The following is an 8620-nucleotide window of genomic DNA, read 5'->3' as shown; positions in this document are numbered from 1 at the left end:
ACTCTTTGTCCAAAACTTTAAGACAATAAGTTAACGGGTTTTTCATTCTTATATAATGTTTTATTTTCTTAGTTCTATCCAATTTGAAACTTGGAATCATATTTAGATTTTCAACAAATGCTTTATCTTATGTTATTAGTTTATTTTTTTCAAAATAGTTATCAAGTTTTCAATTTTTGTTTCGTTTAACTTATTTAGAGATAGTTTGCTTTTGTATAGATTTTGATTTGGTCTTTAGTACCTCTGTTTTTGTTTTATTTTTATATTTATTACTTTTATGTGAAGACATATATAATTAATGAAATTTGTTGAGATAATGTTAACTTTTATATTGATTAACATAATTTTTAAAAAGATATTTAGTTTAATGTCTTTTTAATCTGCTAGCTAGTTTTTGTCTTGAGGGAAAGTTATTTAATTTGGTAGATTTTGAGTCATAGAAAATCGGGTGGAGTTTCATTCTGGCACAACTCATGAATAGACAAAAGATATCCTATCATCGATGCAAATATTACTTCTTTACATTACAACAATCTAGGATGAGATTTTGTTGAACTAGGCCCTGCTTTCCACATCAAAATTGGTGGCTGAGCATGCACTGCCATTCTTTTCCAACGTGTTAAACTTTAGATTGAAAAGACTTTGTTAAAGAAATAAAGTCTCTTCCAATAATCTCTATGTCTTTATGCTTCAAAAGAAATTATACTATCTCACTATTAGGTCAAATATATTCATGATGTACCAAAGAGAAAAGTACATATAATATGCATTTATAGATGAGTGTGGAAATATAGTTAATGAGTTATCACTCACTCTACTATTTTAGTAAAAAAACAATATGAAAATACTAGCGCATAAATTGCTTTCCAAACTGTTTTATTTATTTCATTTTCAACAAAAACAAACTCTTTAAAAATATGATGGTATTGTTGAAATTATGAATAACTTTATGTCTCAGTCATAAAATCACTGAAGTTATAATTTTGACGATTGAATATACAACTTTGATTCTTTGAAATAACCGAAATCATATATTCAAATGTTAGGACTACGACTTCAGTTGTCTTAAAAATGAAGATAAAAATCTTTTGATATAGTTAATTTTTTAGAAATTTTATATCCCGTCAAAAACAAATATTTCATTAGACCGTTGTGAACTCCTTTATTTTTTTCTACAACAAAGAAACCGGAAGCCGCACAAATGACATTCTCATCATCTTCTCACCGTTGTTGCATTGTCACTATATGCATAGGTGAAAAAAAAACACTTATATACATATATATATATATATATATATATATATATATATATATATATATATATATATATATATATATAATTGAACATCTACATTTAAAAACTCAAAAACATAAATAATATTTATTGTGATATGTTAGACCCCATTAAAATACACCCAAAAACTCCAAGTAGTAGGATCCATGTGTCAAGAAGGGAGTGAGCGTCTCAGTTAGTGGAAAACAGGTGGCTGCAGGAGAGTGGCCGTTCGTTTTGGGTGACGGCAGTATTTAAGGACAAATTTCAAATGTTGTGCCACTTCTCTGCATGCCTTCCTTTTTCTCCAAACTACTGAAACCATTTCCTCCTCCTTCTCTCTAAAATCTCCACCTTCTTTCTAAGAAAATCTCACCTTTTCTTCTTCCGATCACCTCTCAAGCACCGTTTGAACACTCCCGGTGTCAAGAGCTTTCATTTAGACCGATCGGTTTGTGATTATGAGCCGGTGAGTTTCTTTCTCTCTAGTACGTTCATTTAGTCTCGCATGCAACCCTCTATTTCTGGTCGCCTGAGTGGATAGTATAATTCTGAGTGTTTCTGGTTTCTGTTTGGTTCAGTACTCCTAAAATGGGATTGTCGAACGTTAGGTCTTTGGTAGTGGGGAGTTCTATTCTGCCTCGTTGAACGTTCGGTTACGCATAGAGGTAAGGGAAGCTTATATAATTTGATTAAATTCTTGTTTGAACGTTGGTATGTTTGCATGATACATTGTTTGATTATTTGATGAGTATGAGATATGCGTGTACTGCTTGTTTGGACGTGTGGATGGATGAATGATACATGTGGTGAATTGAGTTGAGATAGGGCTTGATCTTCAAACTGTAGTATTCTAAGTAAAGGTGATAGTTTGGTCGAGCATCATTAGCGAGCGTTCAGTACTTCTTGGGAGTGCATGGTCTTACTTGATTTCTCATGCTGTAGGGGTAGTGTCTAAGAGTCTTTTTGTACTGCTATATAGGATTAGATAAACTGTGACCGAGAGTTCGTATTCAGCGTTCATTTTTCCTTTGAGGGTCTGTCTATATTAAGTTCTTCTACAAGGAATTTTGTTAATGAAGACCGTGTTATAATATTAGATATGTATAAATAAGTGTGGCGCAGTTGTGTATATATATATATATATATATTCATTCGTTTTATGTAAGTTCATTAGTGCTCGGTTCTGGACCAAGCGTTCGATTTCACTAGCGCTCGTTCCTGATAAATACTTGGTCTTAGACCAACGCTCATTCAATAGTGTTCGGTTCTACATGGCTCGGTGTTGAGACCTCGGCAAGCGTACCGAATCGTACAAGTAATAAACCGGTAAGTCTGGAAATCGTTTTCCCAAGAGATTTGTTTCGATTCACAGATTGTTAAAGTTTACTAATTTAGCGATTAATAAACGTATTTTTATAACACAATTAAGATTCACATACAGATGAAATTAAAGTGGTAAAAACAGATGAATTAAAGTTCACTGGGGTTGAAATTCAAGTTCATCACTCCGGTAATTTTCTACTAACACAATTCCTCAAAATTAAGCATCGACATCCTAGGCGCATGCAGCCTCTGATCCCTCAGATGACAGTTCAGAATCACTCAAACTAAATTACTAATCCCTTAGCTAATTCAGTTATCAGATTTGCCTTAAACACAATGTCACAGATGACTAAAAATTCCCTCCTATGTCTAGGACTCGAAATCCTTTAGCAGTTCTATCCTAGGTCCGCGGTCTCATACATTTCCCAATGATTTAACCGTTCAAATAGCTCAGATTCCCATCATAGGCATGAATAATAAAGATAGAACACATAATTCAAACAAGTTCATGCATTAATAGAAAAATTACATATAAGTTCAGAAATTTACTCTCAACCCCAGTGAAATGGAGTTCTAGCTATACATATACATCATAGAAGCCATAAACGATGGATTGGATGGTAGAAAGTGGTGATTTTCCACCTTGGAAGCACCCAAAACGAGCTGGACGTGAACTGCAGAGTCCCCTCTGGACTTTTCCCCTCCAAGACTGACTCTCTCTGCCTTTGGATCGCGTTTTTAAAGAGAAGGTTGTAAGTGATTTTTCGCTGGGCGAACGTCCTAGCTCGCTGGGCGAGCGTCCAACTGTTGAGTCACGAGCGTCCACTCGCTGGGCGAGCGTCCACTTCTCGCTGGGCGAGCGTCTCGCTGGACGAGCGTCCACAGCTTGTTGGGCGAGCGTCCACTGTTGAGTCACGGGCGTCCACTCGCTGGACGAGCATCCGCGCTGGACTTCTTGGCTGGACGAGCGTCGCTGGGCGACGAACGTTCGTTTGCTGGGCGACGAGCGTCCACTCGCTGGACGAGCGTCCACTCGCTGGACGAGCGTCCGTTCGCTGGGCGAACGTCCGTTCTCGCTGGCTTGGTTATTTCATCCTTCTGACAGGCAAATGACGCACTCCAAGTCTTTGATAGTATCCAATCCTTATTCTACTTTGAAAATAACAAACAAAAGCATCAAAACACATTTAAACAGTCGAAATTATACTTATATCAACAATTATATACTTTTCATGAGAATTAACACTAAAACTTATTCAAAAGCACAACAATTTAAGGAACAAAAACAAGTAAAGTTTACACCTATCACTCGGTCTTACCCCAAGCGCTGGGTTTTGTTTTTTGTAATATGTTATTACCGTTCTTAGAATAAGAGTCTTCATTCAAACTCGATAGTGTTCGTTACTTCATAGTTTCTCATCAGTATTAGTATTTAGTGTCAAACAGTGTTGGTCTTTAAAAGGTGTTCGGCCTAGAGTCTTAGTACTCGGCCTAGGCTTCGTGGCATCCGGTTTGAACTCTTAGGGATCTTTTTAATTGAAGTGGACGAGTAGCGTTCAATCATGTTAGTTTCTAAGAAGCGTTATTCCAGTCGTACTTGGGCTATGATAAGGGCGTATGATCTTATTTCATTTGAATATATGGATAATAAAGTATGAGAGAATTTGAAATGTGATGTGGATGAAATAGTTTAATTATGAACGAGTATTCCAGGGAGGAATATCTCAGAAAGTGGTTATTGATTGGTAAAGTATGAATGTGGACAAAGCTTAGCGGGCGTTCATCCTGATATTCCATGATTATTCGTTCTCAAGTAGAGAGGAGTAAGTCACGTGTGGGAATGGCAGGAGATCCTAGTCCATAAGGTTAACTTGGACAGAACGGATCAACCTCGGGTAGCAGCTATTGAGGGTATCCCAGTTACTACATTACCCGGGTGCACGAACGTCGTAGCTACACAGAATTCATACAGTCCGGACAGTCATAGTCAAGTGGTCGTTAATTGCATGCCTTAATGTATGAATGATTATTTGAGTGTTGTTGGTTTAAGTATGATTGTTGTATGTTGTTATTGAATAAATTAAATTACATAAGCTTACCTTGTTTATCATTTTTTGTCTGTGTTGTACGTCCTGTCGTTGTCCTGTTGATATGATCATCCGTGTGGATGTGAGCAGAAGGTGAAGAGCTGCTGGGAGAAGTATTGGAAGATGCATCAGAAGTGAAGGCCGAACCTTAGGAACGTTCGGTCTATTGTTAGCTTTAATTTTTGAAAGACCGTGCGGTAATAGTGTATTTTGTACACCGTTCGGTCTAGTGGTATCTAGCGTTCGGTTTTAAATTTCCTGATGTTAAGTAAGGCCATTTGGTCGTAATTGTATCTCGCTTAGAATTAAACTGATCTATAGTATTGTTAATATGTGATTACTCTCGTATATGGTTTTATAATGTATTTTTGGGATGTTACATGATAAACATATGCTCACTCCTAGGATACTTATTGTATAATGTTAATACGCTAAATACGTACATTAAGGATATATTATAAGAAAAAAAATCAAAAAACCTTTTTATATATTTTCTTGGAGAAAATACCAACAAATCTAATTATATTATGTGTAATTTTAATTAAATATTTTTATAATATAGATTTTAATATATATATATATATATATATATATATATATATATATATATATATATATATAAAGAGCATTTTTAATATTATATTTTGATAAACATAATTTGTTTATCTAATGATAATATAAATCTTATATTTTTTTGATAAATTCATGCTTAAAAATAAGATCTTACTTTAGATATTTCATAATACATTTGTAACTTATAATACCTATTATATACTATGTACAGAATATTCATTCGTTTGATCATTAAGGAGATTACACAAGAAACATCACATTACAAGATATCTTAAACAATTTTTTAAAGATTTTTTTACACCATTAACTTCTCACAAAGAGATTTTTTATATTATATCTTGATAAGCATAACTGTTTTATCTAATGATAATATAAATCTTATCTTCGTCTAATAAATTAATTTTTAAAAACATGATAAGATCTTACTTTCGATATTTCATAATACATTTGTAACTTATAATGTCTATTATATACTATTTAGAGAATATTCATTCGTTTGACTATTAAGAGGATTACACAAGAAACATCACATAAGATATCTTAGACAATCTTTTAAAGATTTTTTTTGCACCATTAACTTCTTATAAAGAACAACCCTTCACCATAGTTCATTGGTCTTGTATAATTGTTACTTCTTCTCAAGAAGAGTCAAAAGATATTTGACCAATGCTTGATAAGTTATGTTAAGTATTATAATGTTTCTACAAGTCAAAGTTTGCATTATGTAATGCAAATACTCAATGTCTACAAGGACAAACATAGCTAGAGAATGAAGAATGTAGAACGATTATCTTCTTGAACTCCCTATATATAAGAGTAATATTTGAATAAAGAGGAATTTGTTTGTAGAAAACTATTTGACATATGAATAATCCTATTAACATTTAAGAAAAATATTGTAAATGTAGATAAAATATTGTCTTGTTCTTTAGGAATTTAAAATAAAGAACAATACCTTGGATTCCTATTAAGATGTTACATCTATTTTAGTTAGAAAAGCTACCATTCATTGATCACACTTCTTATAAAACAATTGTTTTGGGCAAGAATGGTTATTGTTCTAAAGAATACTCATATTCTTAGCTAGAAGATGTTGTGTTTCCAGACTATATTTGACTGTTTAGTCAAGAGTGATTGAGGTTGAAACAATATTTAGGGTTAGAAAAGGTCAATTAGGCCTTATTTGATTTTAGTGAAGTGTTTTACAATAAAGTCTAAAATATGATTTTATAAGTATCAATATTAACATATGTTGGTGTTCCATGTGGTCAAATAGACACTTAGAGTCTTGTATATATATCTTCATTTGATAAGTTCTCACTTCAACAAATTATTAGTACACATATTCTAAAACATTTCATAAAATATTTAGAACACTTATAATTGTTTAGTCTATGTGGGTAGAGAATATTCGTCTTTTCTTTTAATATAAAAGGATATCACAAAGACATGTCAACACGAAATATCTTTTGAAAAATGTGTAGTTGCTCCATGCAAACAATGTTTTTTACAAGGTAAAGTGTCAATTTTTTGAAGAACGTCATCCATGTTAGGTTCTGCGATTTACTTTAAGTTAAAAAAAACATATAAAAGCAAAGAAAATATAGTAAAATTAAAACAAATCAATGTAAATAAAACAAAATCAAAATAGATAAAATAAAATTATAACAAATCAAAGCAAATAAAATTAAATAAAAAACTATTCTGAATCCTAAAAACCAAACATCAACACTATAACATCCCAAAAATATACTATTAAACTATGGAGGAATCATCACATAATTAATAAGAAAGATTAGTTAATAGAATGAATATAACGTCAATTTACAGTCATTTAACATAACCATAAACAAATTTTATATACATGATACTAAGACCAAAACTATATAAATAACTACTCTAGAATAAACTAAACATATGTTATCCTTCCATCCAATGCTTGCTAAAAAGAAACTTCATCGCTCTTTGTTAACACCCACTAGATGATCATAGCTAATGCACGAACAAACCATTCAATACATGTAACGTCCCAATTATATAGTATTTAATATTATAAAAGGAACCATCACATGATTAATGAAATAGATAAGTTAACAGACACACATAAAGTTATTTTTATAGTAATCTAATTTAACCATAAAACCAACTTTATACATAATGTACAAGTCTTAACACTATGTACATGAGAGGTATCTTTAAACTACCAAAGGAAAAGATAATTATGATACTAGTAAGCATCTAGGTTGTCTCCACCTCACCCTCTACTCACACTCACCAGATGATCATCGCTAAGAAAATCAACACATAAAACAAACAACCAAGAAACACATACAAGAAGGGTAAGCTAATGATAAAAATATATCAATATTGGAAAGTATTCCATCTTATATCACGCATCACACAAAGAAGAACATCCACCCTGATTGTATCCTTTAATTAGACTTGGCCATTTACAAATAGTTTAAATGTCAAGCCGTAGAAGGTTCTGCACTTGTGTGGTGAAACAATTGACCCACTCAAAGCTATCACACAAGGTTAGTTCGTTAAAACGTCCTTTGCAAACTGAAGAAAGGTCCCCAAGCTAGGACCTTCTACTATTCTCACGACATGAGTCATCACTCTCTATTTGAGCGTGGATTATCATTAGAATATCACGATAACCCCCATATCAGCTTCTTACATTTTAAACTAACCACAGTTGACAACCACCCATAAGAATTTCCTCCCTGGAATTCCTTTCCCACACTTTTCCTCCACATACATGTCTTTCATCTAAACATAGTAAACAAAGCACATAAAGTTTACCAAACACCTATCAATATACCATAAACAACCCATAAAAGATCCCAAAGACAACCTAAAACAAACCTTATAATTTATCCAGTTCACACAAAATCATACAAGGAATTAAGCTAAATTTATTCATTATTTTCAATACAATTAGCACCAAAACAAGCATTTCATACAAATTCAACCACATATACAACAATATACATATTCACAATCCAAATATAATACATTATAATTCAATTTAAATACAAACACTAGCTTACCTTGCCTCTAAGAGAGCTATCACAGATTCACATTGGTCCCAAACCTTGCTTAGAGCTCAAGAAACTCTTGAAACGCTTATAAATCACATAAATGATATCAGAGAGAGTCCTTAAAACCTCTTATCAACAAGAAACTAAGAAAAGAAACCAAAACTTACATGCAATGAGAATTCATCATGCATGACCTCAACCTATAATGAAAAGGAAAAATGAGTTAAAACTTACTTGCTCAAAACTAGAAACTGATCGGGTAGAAATGTAGATCTCATTATTGTGGTAATTTAGACACCTGATCGTCAAAGAGATGT

This window comes from Vigna angularis, chromosome 2 (assembly GCF_016808095.1).
Source record: "Vigna angularis cultivar LongXiaoDou No.4 chromosome 2, ASM1680809v1, whole genome shotgun sequence".
NCBI classification, from domain to species: domain Eukaryota; kingdom Viridiplantae; phylum Streptophyta; class Magnoliopsida; order Fabales; family Fabaceae; genus Vigna; species Vigna angularis.
Note: the sequence above shows the minus strand (reverse complement) of the source record.